Below are 20765 nucleotides of genomic sequence, written 5' to 3'. Positions count from 1 at the left end.
GGTCACTGGTCTACAGGCACATCCATGTGTCTCAGTGAGTACAGAAAGAGCACAACCTTCACACTCATAACAGAATAATGAGAAGGCTTTGTTGTAATCAGGCATTCCTATTGTGAAGTGCGACATAGCCACTCTCTCAACTTCAAGAACGCAAGCAAACAGTTGTTATCCCAAGGTACTGGATCACACACATCCTTGTGGGTCAGCATCTGCAAAGGTTTCACGATCAAGGATAAATTAGGAATCCATTGTCAGCAGTAGCCAACCATCCCCCAAAACATCCTTCAGGAAACCTGGTCAGGGACTAGCATCCCTATAGAAGGCTACCTGGAATTCATGTCACCCACTACAAGACAGTGCAAGTACGGCAGACTGCGAGGCGGCCTTTCGATCTATGCTAGTAGCAAATGTCTCTACGTATCAAACAGCTAACATTTGACGAAGACTGGGTTGCCGGCATTGTGGTTGGAAGCTCCAATTCAGACAGACAGTCACTCCTGTTCAATGTTAACATCTCTCCTAGCACTACCGAGAAAAAAATCAAACCTGTATTGTCTGATCGAAATTGTTTGCAACCTACTAAGTGATTATGGTAATATACCTTGCTTAATTTCGGAAGACTTTAATGCAAACCTTTTCCAAAACCCGTTTGAGGACCTTGGGAACGCTTTCTCATCGATTCCCCCACACCTCGCTGCACAATCAATACCCGCAGGTAATAGACCGTCAAAACTGGGCGAATACACTGTCCTCCAACTCAGAAGTCTGGGCTACACTGTATTGAACGGGCGCTGCCCCACGGACACTCTGTCTGCTTGGACAAAAACTAATGGTCATACCTACTCATTCCTGGACTTTATTCTAGGTAGCAGCAAAATGCTCCCCCTGATTGAGAGCTATTGCATCTCAATGCAAGGGGAGAGTGACCACCGCCCCCAAATAATAAGTCTATTGTTCAACGTTCCCTGTCATCAAGCAATTGCACACACGTTATCTGGCTGTTACTCAGAGAACTTAAGGAGAATTAAATGGACGACCAGTTCCGTCCCCTCAATAACGGAAAAATGTAGATCTCTTCTTTGTTCATTGAGCGAACAAGATGTTGTCGCCTGCGATGGCTGGGAAGCGTCCAGGTGTCGTAACCAGCAACCCATAAAACAATTTTGCATTTCATTAGAGACTACAAAGTTAAAATCTCAAAGAAACTTGGCCCAACGCCAGGCTAGGAAAAGCCCAGGAAATGCAACCCTATTCAATAACTACAAGCAAGCTCAAAAAGCTTTCAGGTCACCCATTCACAGGGATGAACAACTAGCGTCCACCAGTTCTGGCTGAAGCTAGTTCATGCAAGTAAAAATTCTAACCCAAAGTAATTTTGATCGCTAGTGAATAGGGGGCCACTAAGTGGAAGCGGGCATGGTAGCGCAAACATATGCGAAGAAGAATGGACCCTGTTTTTAACAAATCACTTTAGCGAACACACAAGCACGGATGGTCATTCTAGCTCTCTTCCATCAACTGAATCAGTGCCACCACCACTTAAAGCCAAATGTATAAGCAAGAATGGGCATAATAATTTTGTCAATCACCCTCAGGAAGCAACGATAAATGACAAAAAGAACAAGCTTGAAGATACCATGACAGAGATTTTGACGGCATCTGAAGTACTCAGAAATAATATTGCCCACACAATTAGTAAAGCCAGGTTAGAAGGAGCTCCCGGTCCTAATGGCCTTTACCAGACCCTGTTTAAATTGGATGTAAACCTGTGGTCAGAACACTCGGCTCCCCTGTTTTCATACTGCAGGCTTAACCACAACATCCCGGAGTCCTGGAAAGGAGCCATCATCCACCCCATCTATAAATGTGGCAGGAGAAATGACCCCAAAAACTACAGGATGATAGCACTTCTTGATGTTGAATCTAAATACTATGCTAGTATCTTATTGGAAGAGCTGTCGGCCTGGGCAGAAACAACAAAGCATCTCCCCTTTAACCAGACCGGATTCGTGGCTAAGTCAGGAACTACAAGCAACCTACTTGCACTATCTGTGTTGATGGAAAAAACAGCAGTCCAACATATTCAACTCTACTGCGGTTCGACGACTTCAAAGCGACCTTTGATCAGGTACCATGGGGCCGCCTATGGCAAAAATAAGAGAGCTGGGGAATACCGCTGGCCCTTCTATAAGCCATAATCCAACTCCACTCAAACACTTGGATTCAAATAAAGCTGGGAGAGGGCTCCTACGTTTCAAGGAAGATACAGACTGCAAGTGGAGTCATACAAGGTTGCGTGTTGGCCTCACTCCTTTTTAACCTCTTCATCTCAGACCTATCTCATTCACTTGACAAAGTTAACTCTCACCCCCCTCAAATAGATGCTATACGCTGATGACCTTGTGTTACTAAGTCACACAAGGGTCGGGTTACTGAGGCTACTTGATCAGCTGCTCCCCTACACAACAAATAACTCCCTTGAATTAAATGTCAAAAACAAAAATAATCACCTTTAGGAAGCAGAAGCAGCAGAGAGGCGGGTGGTTCTTCATTATCAAAAACATTGAAAGAGTATCTTATTACAAATACTTAGGGATTTTCCTGGATTCCAGAGGTTCCTTTTTAAAGCAGAAAGAACCGGTAAGGGCTAAAGCCCTGTCACTCGAGGTTGTCTCAGCGAAACTGGCGAAACAGCTACTCGGTCCAAGACTAACTCCACTGTTAACGGCAATGAAGGCAAAGATCACTAATTTCCTGTCATACGGGCATTAGATCATGTTGAGGGCAATCAGTATTACATTGAACAAATTAACTACCAAAAACTTCAAACGAGTATGGCACTTACCAAAATCCTCATCGCCAGCCCAAGTCAGGCTTGAACTCGGCCTATTAGATCAACATCCCGTTGAGGCTGGCGCATTCATCAAGCATGCAACAGGTTGCGCAACTCTCTGGAAGGTAGCCTGGGGGCAAGAACAAAATATTGACCTGCAAAAACATCGGCGCCATCTGGAACATTCCCTGCAGATACTTGGCGTCAAGGAATACTGAGGAACAAACCCATCCCAGCAGGCGTTAAAATCTGTCATCAAGAGAAGTGTCCGGCTTTGGTCTTTTCATTCTGACAGGGCAAAACTGTCTAGAAGGAAACACGCCTGGGTGGTTATTTCTGACTTCAAACTGGGGGTCGAATCGCCGTATCCATCAAGCACGTATGCACTTTTTTGGAAGCTGAAGTTTATGGCATTGAGGATGGGAGAATGGCCTTTTTTAAAGCACTTACCCAAAGGACGGTGGCCTAGTGTTAATACCAAATGTAGGGAGTGCGACTACTATTTAGAAGCAATGGAGTACATAGTCTGTGCATGTCTAGCATTGATTAATTTCAGAAGAACCTTGTTGCGGGACGAATAGAACAAATTCAGAGTTTTAACGTACCGACAGGCTATAATAGCTGCCATGAACCCAGAAAACATGATGCTGAACATTTGGTTCACTAAATTTGTTACCAGAGCGGCCAAAACACTTGGGAAACACAGGGTTGCAAATCTCTTTGCCTCTGGCTGCACCCCTTGCCACCCCTTAATCAATTTACGACCCTTGCTTATCCTGTGTTGTTTATCCGAACATTGTTTCTTCCCCAATCTTAATTGCTCATAACTCCCATTTTAACACCCTTTTGAAGATTTAAGTCTGGCTGTCTCTCTCTAGATTTTAAAAACAACGCTACGATCCTTTAACATCCAAGGTTTCAGACTTCAACTGCAATTAATCAATTTTGGGACATTCTACCATAACCCATTTATTAGCAAGATTATTGTACTTCTTTAGTACCAACATATTGTCCTTTAAACTTTTTGTATACATAAAATATATATTTTTTTAATTGTTATGGTTTTAAGTATACAAACAATAAAGATTAATTCAATTCAATTCAAATTCCTGACCTCTTTTTGGGTAGGAGGCAGATTGATTTTCATCATCCACTTGCTCTGGCGACACCTTCCTCTTGCCCTTCTCGATTCGATGACCCAAGTACTGTACTTTGGTCAGACAGTACGGTAGTTTACTCAGAGACACCTTATGCCTATTGTCAGCCAATTGGTTCAGTAAGGCAATGGTATCATCTTTACAAACCTCCTGCTTTTCAGATGCAATGAGGAGGTCATCAATGTACTGAACGAGCACTGAATATCGGGGCGAAATCAAGTGCTCAATGTTCTTTTTCAGTAACTGGTTGAATATGGATGGACTTTCAGTACACCTTTGAGGGATACGACACTACGTTAAGAAAGACGTGATTCTCTAGGCAGCAAGCAAATAAAAATTGGCTTACCTCATGCAATGGAGAAAAATTCCAGAAAGACGTCAATCACTGTAAACCATGCAGCCTCACAAGATATCTGAAATAGGATCACAGATGGATTTGGTACCATGGAACAACATGGAATCAAAATGTTATTCACATTTCTAAGGTCCTGAACAATGCAATATTTCCAGCTTAGTTTCTGCAATCCCTTGATGGGCGAATTGCATGGATTTCCTATGATCTTCTTCAGAATGCCCTGCGCAATCATGGACTCAATTACAGGAGTAATCCCTACCACCATTTCTGGGGTCAGGTTGTACTGAGGTGTTCTTGGGAATTCTGCATTAGGCTTGATCTGTATGCGACTGACTCGACTCCTCGAATCAGTCTGATTTCCTCTCCTGTGAAGTCTCTTACCACTGGAGAGACGGTGTTTCTCATATCCAGCGGCATGTCTTCTACTGCCAGTAAAAGAAACATGGCTATGTAATGGTTCTGATGCCAACTTGAAAGCAATGTCTTCATCATTAGTCTACAATTCAATTCCCTTCTGAGTAAAATAGATGGTACAATTCAATTTGTATGAGAGGTCACACCCTAGCAAACAGACTGGACTCGAGTCACACACCACAAACTGATGGTGACCCTGAAAGACTCTGATTTTCGCTGGTACCTCCTCTGTCAAAGGGTTTGTCATTCTTTTATTAGCAACCCCTACAACCTAGATTGATTTTTCCAAGGGGGTAGATTTGGGAATACCGCAGATCTCACAGTAGAACGGATAGCACCAGCGCCAACCAAGAATTTAATGGTATGTCCATCTACGTCTGCTTCCGCGTATGGTCCACTCTGGTCTACCTCTAAGTCTGCGCCAAGTTTCCAGTCTTCCTCCCACCTCAGGCACCGTCATAAGGATGGGTCTTGATTAAATTCATCCAGCATTTATCCAAACTTTAATGGATTTTATTACCAAATCCTGTATGGATTGCCCTAACTTTACCATCTTGGGAGATTTTAATTTTCATCTTGAGCTACCTGAAAATAAAGATACCAAACACATAGTCGGCAGCCTGGTCAGCTTTGACCTTAAATAAATAGTGAATATGACCACCCGCCAGGCTAGCTACACACTAGATGGAGTTTTTTACCGGTAACCCTAATCTGAGCTTCGAGAAAATCTTACCTTTAATTTGAACAGACTATAAAATTGTCCTCCTCAAGCCTAAACGCCCCCTAGTGAGAATCTTAATAATCTCAACATGCCTACCACATTTAAATTCCACCCTTGGCAGAAAATTGACAAACCAGATCTCAATAGCATGCTTCTGAGGTCCTGCCGCACACTAGGAAGGAATATCAACTCTTTTTATGATAGGATTGATTCCCCAGGCACTCAGCTGGCCCCTGTAAAAATAGTGAGGAACCACAGAAGGAAATTACCCACTCCATGGTACTCCCAAGACCCCAAAAAAACTAAAATGTAGACACCAGGAACAAATTTGAAGGAAAGATTACTGTCATGAGTCAAAAAACAAATATGAATCACTCATTAATTACTAAAAATCTTTAATTATAGCAGAAAAGTACGGACATTTCTCAGATAAAATTAATGCTGCTAAAGACTCCACTAAGGAGTTATTCAAAACAGTAAAAACCCTAACTGACTGTAACAACAAAAACTCAATTCCAACCAAACCTTTTATAACAAATAAATTAGCCTTTTGTTTAAAATCTAAAGTAAATGTTATCTTCATTGAATTCACTTCCAATCAAAATGACACTCCTTTGTTAGCAACTAATCAAATCAACACATCTCTAGAAGTCACAAGGGCCATATATAGCACCTTACTCGATGTCCTCACTGCCTTTACCCCCCTCTCAGGAAAGAAGATTGCCAAACCTATTGAAGCCACAAAATATGGTGCACCCTCCGATCTCTGCCCTCTGCATGTTCTTCATGGAGTTTCAGATACGGTATCAGTCCACCTCTCTGAACTCATGAATAAAATTATTATTTCGGGACACTTTCCTGCAGTGTGGAAAAAGGCAACAGTGCTCCCTCTGCTCATAAAGTCCTCTCTTGACCCCCATGACGTGAAGTACTACCGGACTATCTCAGGTCTTCCTCTAACGGGCAAACTGGCACCCCAGAATTGAAGGGTGAGAATTGAGGTTCCAGCCGTTCTTCTTTCAAGTCTCTGGATTGCTCTACAATCCACCTCTTATATTTTAAAACATTCCCTTCAGAAAAAGGATTGAAAGTGGGCAGAATTGTTTTGTACCATGGATCAAGTAGTGTGGTACAGATGTACTCTTTGGACTTGATGATATTGCAGCCTTGCATTACAAGCCAAGCGAAGGATTAAGGTCTCAACCAAGGCATTCGCTTCTGTGTTTTCATTCACACCTGTGGGGACGAATCTTTCAGATACCATCTTTACCTGGTCCTGTAGGAGATGCAACAATGGGATAGCTTGGCTATCGTACTCTCCTCCTTGCTAACTTCCAGTGTGAGATCGTAAAAAGGCAGTAGCATCTATGTCACGCATTTGACGCGGCCCCATTTGTCCGTATCCATTGTCATAGCTTTCTCAAGTGCATCCCCTCCTCATTGAATGACATAGTCATTGATCTGTTTGTACTGCTCAAACAGACGTTGCAACATGTAAAAGGTAGGGTTTCAATGTGTTGGCGCCTCCTTTATCAGAGCTTTAACTGGTGCTCTATTATTACACTGAATAATACGCAACTGCTTCCGAGCTTTAAAGGAATGGCTGAAATGAGTTCAGATTCTTCTGCAGGTACTCAGTATGTTGCTGACTATGTCTTCCTTTTTGAGGAAGTCTTGCACCACCAGGTTGATGCAATAGGCTAAACAAAGGATCCTGAAATATCCTCCATCTGACTTGGCCTTGACTATGTTACTGCCATTGTCCGTGGCAACAAATCCAATTCTGAGACCTCCGGGTTGCAGCCATTCAAACACCTTGCTGTTAAATTCATCCACAATGTTTACAGTTGTATGTGATTTATCCATGGCGAACATGGACACTGTTCCATGCTGCCGAAAGCTCTTAAAACTTTCTTCAGAGCCAAGACCTGATCTCTTGTGCATCACTGCACAAGAGATCCAGTGTGCAGTGATGCACATGTAATCAGTCGCCTGACAACTGATTCACACCTGTCGTCAGGTGGATGGTGTGAACAACACTTTGGTGCACAGCTTGTTTAACCAACTGCAGCACATCGTGATGCAGCACTGGAACAGCAACTCTGGCAAAATAGGTCCTACTTGGTACCTTCCATTTTGGACAGATGGCTGCCACAAATCCTAAGAATTCCGCTTCTTCCACAAAAGAAAAAGGGAGAAGGTCCAGCACTAACATTTTTGCCAGCTTCACATTGTACAGAAAGAATAGTTGAGTGGTTCCACTCGTAGGGTCACTCCTATCTAAACGTACCCATAATAGTTCCTTGGATTTTCATCTTTTCTTGGGGCACTGACACAGGCGTGTTCTGAGAAGTAGATGGTAGACTCAATGTGCATCGTTGTGATCGGGGTGTTACCATCTCACTCAGAATCTTGTGCCAATGTGAAGTCACTGCTGGGGACAGGGCTGCTTTGCATGAAGATGTCACACTCTTCTTCCTCAGCATTACCTTCCACCATGATTGGACTTGTAGCTAATGTTCCCCGGCTCTCCTCACGACTACGTTCAGCAATTTTTTTAAGGTGCTCCTCCCACTTGATTGTGTGGTGTTTTTTCATATGGGTCCTCTGGCCTTCAGTACCATAATGTGTACCAGGCTTACCTCAAAGAACATTCATGTAGCAAATGGTGCATACTGCAATGTGTTCCCCCTCTTTGCTAACCATAAAAAAGTCCCAAACTGGGGAGGAGTACTTTTTTACTGTGCCATGGCCAATGCCTAAAGAAGAACTAGAGGTTGGTGGGCATGTCGTCGATTGCCTCTCTGTTTCTCCTGAGTCAGGAGTTGGTGCAGGTCTCAGCTGGGGCTTTGCAAATATGGGAGCTGGTGGTGGTACTACCTGTGGTGCCACATCCCCAGGAGCAGGTTGAATAGAAATGTCAGACTCCTCTGTGTCACCTTCCACCATGACTACCTCATTGTCATCATACTTCTCCTCATCCCCTTCCATAAGTCTAAGTCTTTCTGGAACTTTTCTTTTCTTCTGCCTCTCCTGTTGTCTCCTAGACTCTGCCGGGGTCCATTCCATGTCCCTATCATCATCCTCATCAGAACTGGTGCTTGGAGAAGATGGTGCAGTAGTACCCTTCCTTTTCCTTGCTGGAGATCTGGGAGCCAATGATTCTAAAAGTGGAGGTTCAACTTCTTGCTCGGAAAGAAGCTCAACCTCCTGTTCTGCTCCAACATCAGGCAAATGTACTATTGTTGGCTGCAGCTGCTGTCCACTTTGTTCTGTTTCCTGAAACAATTGTGTACTACTTTGCAAAAGGGACAAATTCAATTCAACATCACTACTCGTGGAGATCAGTCCCATCCGCTAAGCACCCCAAGATTCTAAGGAAAAAGAGAAATGCATACTATAAAAAGATCAAGCGCACTAAAGCAGACTTTTTCAGCCACCAACTAGACCAAGCAAGAAATAGTGCAAAAAAACTTTTTGATTAATCAAAACTCAATCTAAGGATGCACCCCAACGGCTACAAGACATAGCCCGTCCACAACCCAATTGTGAAGAATATTCTGCCCTCTTTAATATGAAGACTGACAACATCATGAAAGATCTCCTCAATGACCTAATCTTACACTCGGGTCCTCATACAAAAACTTCCCCATGACTCCCAATCGCGTCACACCAAATCCCTTCAAAGTTTGACCTAAAAAACGACGCAGTTCACTTCAACAAGGTTGCATCCCGGACACCCTCAAAGTTGGACAGGTATCAACCATCCTAAAGAAACCCACAGCTGACCCTATGGACCTAAACAACTATCGCCCTATTTCCAATATTCCTACCTTTGCCAAACTATTGGAAAAATGTGTGCACCACCAATTGAAAAACATATTGATCACTTTGACTTCTTAACAAACATCAATCAGGATTCCGAGCAGGTCACAGAACAGAAACAGCCATGACACACATAATTGACGATGCGCTACAAATCCTTGATCAGAACGGTACATGCCTACTCATCATACTAGACCTCTCCTCAGCCTTTGATACGGTCAAACACGAGAATTTGATAGACCTTCTGAAACATAGAATGGGTCTATTAGGGTCAGTGCTAAAATGGTTTACTTCTTTTCTCCAAAACCGGACTCAAAAATTCAAGGTCAACAACACCCTGTCCAAACCCGTTCCAGTTACGTTGGGAGTCCCGCAAAGGTCCTCTCTATCCCCGACATTGTTTAATCTATTCATGGAACCACTCACCAAATTGCTACAAGCGTCTAACGTGCAATATCACATGTACGCAGACGATACTCAACTATACCTTAAGATCCACACCCTAGAAGTCATTAAATTCCTTAACACAACACTTAGGAACACCCAGACATGGCTGGCAGACAACCATCTCAAATTGAACACTCTAAAAACCGAATTCCTCCTAATAGCTCCACCTGCCAAAGTCCCAATAATGCATGACTGGATCAAACATCTTACTGCATTCAATGTCCATCCAACCATTGTGGACTCAGCAAATTAATTGGGTATAACCCTTGACTGCAACCTCAATATGCAGAAACACATTAGCAAAGCAACAAAGGGAGCAAACTTCCAGATAAACACAATGAGAAAGTTGAAACTCTTCCTGCCAATTAATGACTTCAAGCTGGCAGTTCAAGCTCTAGTTATCCCTCATGTGGATTATGGAAGTGTCTCTCTGTGTGGCCTTCCAAAAGCTACAACAGCACCCCTAAGAGCCTCAATAAATGCTGCAGCAAGACTCATCACTGGCTCGAAAAGAAGTTCCCACATCTCCCCAGACTTAAAATCCCTGAATTGGCTACCATATGAAGCCAGAATTCACCTGAAAATAGCGTGCATGACGCACAAGGCCATGCATCACAATGCACCCAGCTATCTGACACAGAAACTGACGATCTCTGGTGGTATAAAATCCACAAGAAGTGCGGAAAACCTACTACTGAAACTGCAAAGATTCAACAAGAAGAAAACATATAAACAATCCTTCTCAGGGATGGCGCCCAGGATATGGAATGCACTACCCCCAGAAACCAGATTGAACTCCTCCACTGCATTTTTCAAAAAGGAAGTAAAATCGATTCTCATGGCAAAATTCACCTGAGCATAGACTAAGGAAATTCTGAGAACATTCGTACCCTCACAAGTAGTCCTTATTATGACAAGGGCCCACATAGACAACCCAGTCATTATATTTGCCATTGTCATGACTCAACGGGACTTTCCTGTTTTGTACCCTACTGCTTTACTTTGCACAAGATGTTATGTATACTTGATTTACCTGCATTTATTTGTTGTATAATTTAACCTCACTTATTGTAAAGCGCTCTGATATCCGCAAGGGTCTTGTTCACGCTCTATAAAACTTTACAAATAAATAAATAAATAAAAGGGACAAATTCAATTCAACATCACTACTCGTCGGTATCAAAGTGATTGCACTGGTTGCCTCACTGACAGACATGGTCCTGGACTTAGGTTGGGGGGTGGTGCTGTTGATGCAGTAGTGTTGCTCTCAGCTTGCTCACCGGAGGCCGGTGCGGCAGGTGTAGGTTTGCCCAAAAAGGTTGAGGTCAGCACGCCAGTGGTGGAAATCTACCTCTTCTCCTCCCAATTGGCCACTTTCTTGGCAGCATCTTTCTCTGGGGCTATCTTGAAGCTGTCAGTTGGTAGTGGCACTTAGCTTCACATGCTGAAGAGATGCCTGTGTTGCGTAGTCAGTCATGCATCATGTCATGCACAGGCCTTCTGTCTGGCAGTACTGTGAGTGATGTTTCTTCTCTTGTGCACCTAAAAGCAAAAACAAAAAGAACAATTGATGGACAGAATGCAGAACAATGTCACACATTCACCCCAGTACAGAGATCTGGGCCTAAATCCATCGTTTTTTTGCTCACCATGCCATTCCAGTTTGAACCCAGCCAAATGCAAATCAGTCTTGACCCTGTGCCTCATGGGAACAGTCCAGCCTGAACTGCCAGGCCAGGTCCTCCCTGGACTGGAAACAAGCATCCTAGGACCGGTTTCGGGGTTTCACCCCTCATCAGCCAGAATTGCTTGACTCCAGTGGCATGGAGAGCATGGGACCCACATCTAGGCATACCCGTCCCACTCAGGGTGACAAATGCAAAAAGAACCATAGATGGACAGAATGCAGAACAATGTCATACATTCACCCCATTACAGATATCTGGGCCAAAATCCACCGTTTTTTGGGCAGTTTAGGCTGGACGGTAGACATGAGGCACAGGGTCAAGACTGATTTGCATATGGCCAGGTCTAAACTGGGGTGGCATGGTGAGCAAAAGAATGATGAATTTAACCCAGATCTCTTGACTTGGGGTGAATGTTTTGATTTGTTCTGCATTCTGTCCATCAATTGTGTGTCTTTTGCCTAAAAGCAAACAAGCAAGAACATCAATGAAACATGGCATTGTTACAGTTCAGTTAGTAGTAGAAACAAACAATACCATTTAGTGTGGTTGCTTAAGTTATTTTGAATAATTACCAATACAGTCTAACTATCCATTCGTAAAACCACACCAACATAAACTTTCATGGTGTACAGAATACTCAGAAAGGATCAGAAAGACGAACAACAACATACAAATGTAACTGATTTCTTTATGTGCATCACATTGAGATGTGGCATTTAGGGAGGTGCAGGTGACAATGGAATAATCCTTAGCAATGAATTATGTTCTCCAGTGTACCTATAGGAGACATGGGGTTGATGCCAGATGTTAGGATAATGGGGAAAAAATAAAATCAAAAATTTAAAAAAAGTAAATAATTTTTTTTACAAGAAATTAAAAATAGAAAAAAATAAAATGAATTAACATCTCAAAATGTAAAAAAGTAAAAAAAATCAAGATAAAAAACTAAAATTTCCCAAAACTGGTTTTTGAAGATAAATGAAATGATACTCATTATCCATATTCATTTATTAAACAGCTGTCATTCTCAGCCATCCATACAAGACGATGGCAAATGCCACACTGGCTGGATGCACAAAATGACTGTCAGCCAGTGCCACATGATCATCAACAGCAAATAACACTGAGTAAGGCGGCAGGGCCACAACAAAGCAGACATGCAGGCCTATGGCAAAAGCACACTGGCTGGCTACACAAAACGGCTGGCAGCCACATGATCAGAACAACAACAACTAGCAGAAAGACATGGTCACAACAAAGACATGTAGGCCTATGGCAAAAGCACACTGGCTGGCTACCCAAAATGGCCGCCAGCCACATGGTCAAGCTGCAAGCAAGGAGGCATGGCCACAACAAAGAAGACATGCAGGCCTATGGCAAAGCATAATGTTTACAACAACATACATCCTCCAATGTCATCACCCCACCTATATACTGTTTGCAGGAAAAAAGAATCTTGAAATACCATTAAGAAAAAACACATTTTGCATCTTAATCCAAAGTCATTCATGGCCTAAATTATGTTTAAATTCAACAGACACCACAGAAACAGTTGTTTCAGACAACCAACACTAGTACAGGGCTACTGGCTGGAAGGCCCATTGGCAGACTCGGCCACATAGTGAATTAAATCAATATTGCACATTTATTAAAAAACATGGAGAAGAGGTAGTAATCTGCAACATTTTTCGTTTACAAAAGAAGACAAATTATATGCAAAAAAGACTTAGGCCACTACTCAAACTGCAGTCCACCCACCACAATACATTTTAAAAATCAAATAAAAGTACAAATAAATCAAGGTACATGCCCCAATCAAACAAACAACACCGTCATACACAACTTTTTCAACTTACTTGTGAAATTTCAAATGCAAAGTCCCTAAATCCAAAAGTATATATGCAGGCGAGAAGGAAAATGATCCTTCCAGCTCTAAATCCCAATGAAAAGTGACCAGGAGAGGGAGAGAGTACTGGGAGGAGCCTGATGGACAGGCCTTGGAAGGTGAAGTCTCTGGGACACCTCCTTCTTGTTTTAATTTATTTTATTTTAAATGGCTTCTCGCACAAAAATACAACTCCAACAGGGAGTTTGAGAAGAAAATCCACTCCAAATGCCTCTGAGCTGCATCTCCATCAGAAAATCTGCTTGACCGCTCCTTTTGCGATCGACACTAAGAATGCTAGATTGGCGCTGTCGTGCCTGAAAGCCATGCGAGTGAGCACGAAGTCTCACGGGAGCTCGCTAGCAGTGCGAGTAGTCTTGCGCATGCTTGCAAGCTGCCCATGACTCTTGTCGCTTGCAGTTAAGAGCCAAAATAAAACTTGTGCGCCAAAACAAAAACAAAAAACTCCCTTTGCACCCGAATGGTGGAATTCAGGAACTCCGCGTTCCTGTGCAGAGAGCCCAAATTCCGCAAACAGAGTGAGTGGAGCCAAGTTTACCACCCGAGCCTAATTTAGATATGCATCTATATCTGCATGTTGGCCCCTACAGGACAAATGTCAGGGGCCGTAAAAGCAAGAAAAAGTGCAAAGGAAATCAGGAGTGTCTCTGTGGATTTCCCCGTTTACAGTGCGTATCACCAATATAGCATTGGCGGTGTAGGGCTTTCTAATCATTGTGGAAAGGGTGTTGCCCGGCTGATAATCCTCACCATAGGCCCTGGCATGTGCATACTTCCCAAAATAAAAGGCATTCTCTTTCCGTCATCTCCTAAAAGCCTGTCATGATGGTTCTGATGTGTCAATATTTTCGGGTTGTGAGTCTCTCCAGTTTGTGATTCATAATTCTTTAAGGTCTTTTCCAGCCTCCCCAGCTGATCTTGTAGGGATCTCAACCCCTCCTTTTCTAGCACAGGCAAGTGCCTCAGTCTGCATCTTTAAGAGCTTCCCTTACAGTGACTAAGTCAAAGGCTGAGTCAATGACCCTAGCAAAGAAGTCAATGATATCTTGTCTCAAGTCTTCCTGAAATGGGGCATCCAGAAGGAGCCCAGTGGAGAGGTGCCATGCTGCTAATGGAGGTAGAGGAGCAGGGGGATGCAGCAACAGCTGGACGGGGGAGTGATCAGAGTAGGTGCAGGCTAGGTGTTTGACCTCTTTGATCCATGTACCCACACCTCTAGAAAGTAGCCAGTAATCCAGTCATGATCAGCTGTTGTGAACTCCGGAATAAAATGTGCCCTTCCTGTCTCTGCGGTGTAGTTCTCTCCAGGCATTGATTAGTCCCTACTCCTCCATAAACCCCTTGGGTGTTGCACTGCAGTGTTGTGGAGGTTGGAGCTTGGGTGCGAGTGCGAGTGGTCAGTGCAGGCATGCAACACAACATTAAAGTCCCCATCCCAAATTATGTTGGGAGAACCTGTTTCCAATATTTGGCCACAGGGTTGGTCAAGGAAGGTAGGATCATCGACTTGGAGATCATAGTATTTGACAATAATGACTGCTGTGGAAGCCAATCTGCCCCACATTAGGTACAGTGCCCCTGAGTGCCATGTAGTGTGCCCAATGAGAATAACTATACCTTGTGAGTATGTGGAAAAAGTAGAAAAATGCCTGTGCGATGCCCAAAGAGCAGCAAAAGTAGGGCTAGTGGAATCTATGAGGTGAGATTCTTTTAGCAGGAGAAAATGTATCTTATGCCTATCAAGGAAGGCCAGAATGTGTCTGTGTTTGCACGGAGTGCCCAATTCCTGACATTCTATTTTAAAAAATGAAGTATTTGATAACTAGTCTCAGATTGAATAGAGGAGATGTTGTTTATGGTGCAATAGAACGTGTGGTATTGAAATGCAGACTGGTGAGACAAAACGGATTTGTGAATAATGAGAGCAGTGTACTACTGAGGTTATGGCCAGATGTGTGCAACGTGCAGTGGTAGGGAACCATATTTCACCCCTCCACCCACACTGGTGTCCTAATCCCAACAGGGATGTAAAACCCTCCCAAAATAACCAAAAGAACATTAACACCTGTGAAGGAAACCACCAGGCAATGAATCAGGGGAAACCTTTGGGGACACCCACTGAGCCAGGTGGGGTATTTCCTCGTTGGAACAATGGGGTCCAGGGGAGAGAACTTTGTACTTGCAGGGGCTCACAATCGGAAAGGAAAGGAGGCAGAGGCATGTATACCCGGTGCCCTCTCAAGAACTAGGGTCCGCGGGGCAATAAATATATCAATTTTAGCATATAGAAGAAAGGTGTTGCAGATCCCCTTGGGTGGAGGGGCAAAATAGGGTTGCTTACCTCAGCACGTTGCACACATCCGGCCATAACCTCAGCTGCACACTGCTGTCAATATTCACGGATCCGTTTTGTCTCACCAGTCCGCATTTCAATACCACGCTTTCTAGAGCACGATAAACAACGTCTCTATGGAATCTGAGATTAGTTATCAAACACTTCATTTTTGGACATCGAATGTCAGAGATTAGGCACTCCACACAAATGCAGACACATTCTGCCCTACCATGATAGGCATAAGATACCTTTCAGTGTTAATGTCTAGGAATTGCAGTTCTATGCCAATCAGAAAGCAAAACGAGGAAGGTGTAAAAGGTCTATCAGATATGTCAGTGAGTTCAACCTAGTTCAGACATTGGTAAAGTGGACCTAGGAGTGGCAGCAAGGGGCTTCTTCTTTGAGGTGGTACTGATGCTGCTGTGTTGCATAGTAGTGCCTGTTGTGGAGGTTGGAAGAAGTGGTCTTTTCCCTGAAAGGAGATCTTGAGAACCCTGGATGGAGCTGGCAGAGCGGGACTAAGCAGAGGTCCAAAGAATTGGGAACAAACTCCGTGGAACTCTGCTCAGCTACCCGCCTCCACCCCCCCCATTAAAAATTAATTAGACATTAATTAAAACAAAAAAAACACTTACCTGTACTATGGCGTCCCCAGGCTGCCCTCTTCCTCTTCCTCACCATCTCTCTCCTACTTGGGTGATCAATTCGAAAACTGCGCATGCGAGCCCACCCGTGCATGCGCATTTCTTGTGAGAAATGCGCACGCCTGCACATGTGCAGTTTTCGCAAGATGATTGACCCAACCTAGGAGAGAGACGGCGAGGAAGAGGAGGAGGGCAGCCCGGGGACAGGTAAGTGGTTTTTTTTGTTTTAATTAAAGTATAATTAATTTTTAATATGGGGATGGAGGTGTGGGCTGGCCAATTCCGCTCCGCTGTGGAGTGTGCGGAGATTTGCCTACTCCGCGTTCCACGGAGAACGCGGAGTAGGCCAATCTCTGCACACTCCGCTGGCGGGGCGGAGTTCTCCACCTGCTCCTAATCTTGAGTTTGGACATATATAACAAACCTGGTGTAGGGGATGCCCGCTTGCTACAGTTTTTGCTTAATAGGTACATATTTCCTTCAAGCTTCTTGCACTGCGACAGTGAAGGCTGGGTATGTCACCACATTACCCTCAAACTGGAGGTGCCGTTTCTTTCTTGCCAGGCGCAAGGTGGTATCCCTGTCCCGATAATTGAGAAGAAGGGTAATGATTGACCTCTCTGGTGTGCCAGGAGGGGGTCTCGGCTGGAGCACCCTATGCGCCTGCTCCAGTATTTTTGAAAATTAGTCTATGCTGAAGATGGTAGTCAGGAGTCATTCGATAAAGTCTTCCAATCTCCCAATATTGGTGGATTCTGGAATTCCTAGTATCCGTATGTTATTCTGGTGAGACTGTGCCTCCAAGTCTTCATTTTTAGCCGATATAACTCTGAGCACTCTTTTCATGTTGAGTAGTTGGTTACAATGGGTAGCTACCTTGTTTTCAACTATGAAGAGCTGCTGTTCTGCCTCCGTTAGGCGGCCATCCTGATTCTCTAATTTGTGTGTGATAGTGTCCATTCTGGTACACATAGTGGCCATTTTGGTTTTAATAGTGGTAAGACTTTGTTGCATGGCTAGCAGGAGTGTTTCATGTCTGCAGCATCATTATTGGTTTCCACAGCGATTTGTGGTAGCTAGGATGAGTGGAGTTGCTCACAGGAGTCTGAATGGATTTGCGGGAGTCAAAGTGTTATTTAGTCTGTTTCCCATCCATCTTGCCTATGTTTGCACTTTATGGCAGAGTGACCGCAGAAGGGAACAAACTGTGTTCTTCACCCCCGCCACAGCAATTGCTGTCAGGAGTGGGCTGGTTGCGCCCCAAAGTGCCTGTGTTTCCTCAGTTGGCGAGCACCACAGCAGGCTGGGTCATGGGCCACCATGAGTGCCTGATGTCCCGCGTTGGGAGTCTTAATGAGATTTAGTATATGAGTCATGTGACTTTGCCAGCCCAATCCGGCCACACCTCCGCTACCCCACCGGAGGGGACATGCAGATCTAGGCCACCACAGCAGCGCCTGACCCCTTGTTTCACTGGCCCAGGGGGCCATTGCAGAGCATAGGAAATCTCCACCTGTACGCTGCCGAAAATTGTGTTGTGGCCTCCCACAAGGGTTGCAGTCCTCTAGCTTGTTCCACACTTTATATGCAGCATGTACAGATAGCCCAATCTGTGACTAATGCTTCATGCAGTGGGCAGGGTGAAGGAAGCTCAAATGGGTTGACACAGACCCACTATCCCATTCAGCGTTCATCAGCCTCAAATCCCACTAGCCTGCAGATGCGGCGGGAGGCCCAGTCAATTTGGCGTCTGTGCTGAAAGCCATACCCAGTATATCCCAGCCCCTACGCAGTCCTCTTGCAACATTTTTAATTGTGGTTCACTGTGGGGCTGTTTTTATTTTATAAGTAAATGTTTGAACAGTCTGGACTGTAATATGAGCCCTCTCCGGGAGCACTCAGCATGCAACAATAAAGGATGGGCACCTCCTCAGCTGGTCCCAGGCCCAGAGTCTCGGGCACTTCCAATAAGGATGGCAGGCTGCCCATCAGGCCTCATGGGGACCCGATCTTGGCATCAGAAACGTCTTGGCCCAGCCCAGGAAGGACAATGCAGCAGCGCAGCGGTACAGGGCAGCACACAGCCTTCCCTCAGTGTGGCAGGCCTGGCCCTGCAATGCAGCATTAGAAGCCTCAAGGACCATAGCGGGGAGGGGAGCCCGCATCCAGCTTGTCACTGGACGGTATTCCTGCCAAACCCCCCCCCCCCCTGATGTCACCACTCCCCATGGGAACTCACTGCAATTTCTGAATATCCTCTGGTATGACAGCTTGCGCAACAGGCCTTCACTCCGCCTCTGTGGTCTGGAACGGCATCCGTCGATTATCCTGGATCTGGGTTGGCTGTGCCGCTAGTGTTTGCACTTTGCTTGGGATATAATTGCCTCCTTTCCCTATGCAGAGGTGCAGTTTAGAGGTAGAATGAGCCCAGATGAGGGAGAAGGATGATGATGATGGATTTAGGCCCTGGACTGCAGGAGCCTCACAGTAGAATGGCCGTCTTGCGCACCGGCTCTCTGGTGCCCCAGTCAGGGGCAGATCTTGGTGTGTGGGCTCCGACCGCAGGTCACAGTTGCAATTCTCATTCTTGACATTGACCCAACCGTCTGGCAATGTTGGTATACCGGCAGCCCCTTCTAGCATATACGATCACCGTGGAACATTCCAAACCTATGTGCAGACACCTTCTGTGCTATTGCCCACACCATGGTGGCCCCTCTTGGCATATGAGGTCGTCGATTAAGATGGACACAAGTCTCAATGCTCTGGCATCAATAAATTAAATGGAGGCCCCCTCTGGCATACGGAATCACCGCAATGAGGTGGTCCAGTCCTGTACAGCATCAATACTGGGCTCAGGTTCACAGCAGCCCACTCCTGGCATATGGGGGCCACCAGATCACTCCTGCACACAGGCAACAAGATGATCAGTGCTCAGCAGTTTTGTCACACTTCACTCAGGGAGCCCTCTCAATCATTCTCCCCATTGGACCTTCCTCTCTCCAAAGCTGCCCTCTTGCTCACAGGACACGGTGCTCTTGGCAAACAGACAGGCACTGGTTCTCCAGGACAGGTGAACTTGGTTTCCATGGGTGAAGTCACCTCTCCCAGGAGGGAGGCTAGCAGGCCTTGGCGCCAAGTCTTGCAGAGCTACCCCTTCTCATACAGCCTGTCTTGCTGCTTGGTAAATGACAAATTTTGGGGTCTCATCCTCCCCTTCTTGTAGTCCATTTCCAGACACCAAATTTGATTTAGGGTCTGGGTCTTTGACGTTTTATGTTGGGGTTCTGCTTTTTTGAAGGATATCATTTTCTTTCTCTTCTTTCCTTTAGAAAGGCTATCTGTCACAGCAAGAAAGACGCCAAAGCTAATTGTCCCACAAAACAGGCCATAGGAGAGACTAGAGTTCACACTTGGATGTCAGCCACAGAGATATGTGTTTCAAAAGATTAATCCTGGGCTCTTGGCCCCACTCATTATGATTCCCTTACCAGCCCCATCTCCTTCCTAAGATGTTCCCAGGCATCTTCCTTGTGATATATCACTGAATCAAAGAGCAACCTTTTGCAATGTAAAGGGTGAGTCTTTTTCTCCCTTCCTCCAGTGTGGGCCCCACACAGCTTACAGGAATGCAACAGTACATCAATCTGTCTTAGTGGACTACTCTTCTCCTCATCTCTTCATTAGGCAGGCCTCGTCTTCCCAAAATGGAACCCAAGGTCCGCCATGTAATGTACCATTGCAGGCACACGTACACTGAGTGTATTTTCACAGCACACATACTCACCAGTACTGTTACCTCCATGGATTGAGGGACTATAAGCACAGATACATTCAGCACATACATTCAGTCTGTGGGCACTACTCAGTATTGTAGATATTAAGCATTGTGCCAGGGTGCGCTGTTTGTAAATACACACCGTCAGCACACATACCCTCACTATGTGCATGCTACACAACTCTTCACCCTTCAAGTATTGTACTTCTCACAAACACACATACACCCAGCACATGCTTTTCATTGTGCATGAACTGCACATCACCACATCTCTTGTGGAATGTAGTCCTTACTAACCATCCATGTACCACACAATACTGTTCTACCTCTGTATAAATCCTTCCCAGTCACTCAAACATCCAGCATAGAGTAATTACTGCTATGCTACACAGCACTTCCCGATGTAGGAAAAAGGTGAGTTTACCACACAGCAGCAGAACTTTAAAAAAGGGAGTGAGCTTGTAGGACAAACTCCAGTGATGAAGGGTAACAAATAGGACCTGTTCATTCTGACTTATCATTACATGGTATGCTGCCACCACCACGCTCGTGCTGCTTAACTCTTGGTAAAGGTGGTAGCATTCCACCACTAAGAGGGTAGCGCTTTGGGATCCTCTTCTGGTCCTATAAGACCACAATCCATGAGACAGGCCTCTGTCATG

Source organism: Triturus cristatus, chromosome 4_1 (assembly GCF_964204655.1).
Source record: "Triturus cristatus chromosome 4_1, aTriCri1.1, whole genome shotgun sequence".
Taxonomy (NCBI): Eukaryota; Metazoa; Chordata; class Amphibia; order Caudata; family Salamandridae; genus Triturus; species Triturus cristatus.
This window is presented reverse-complemented; position numbering follows the sequence as displayed.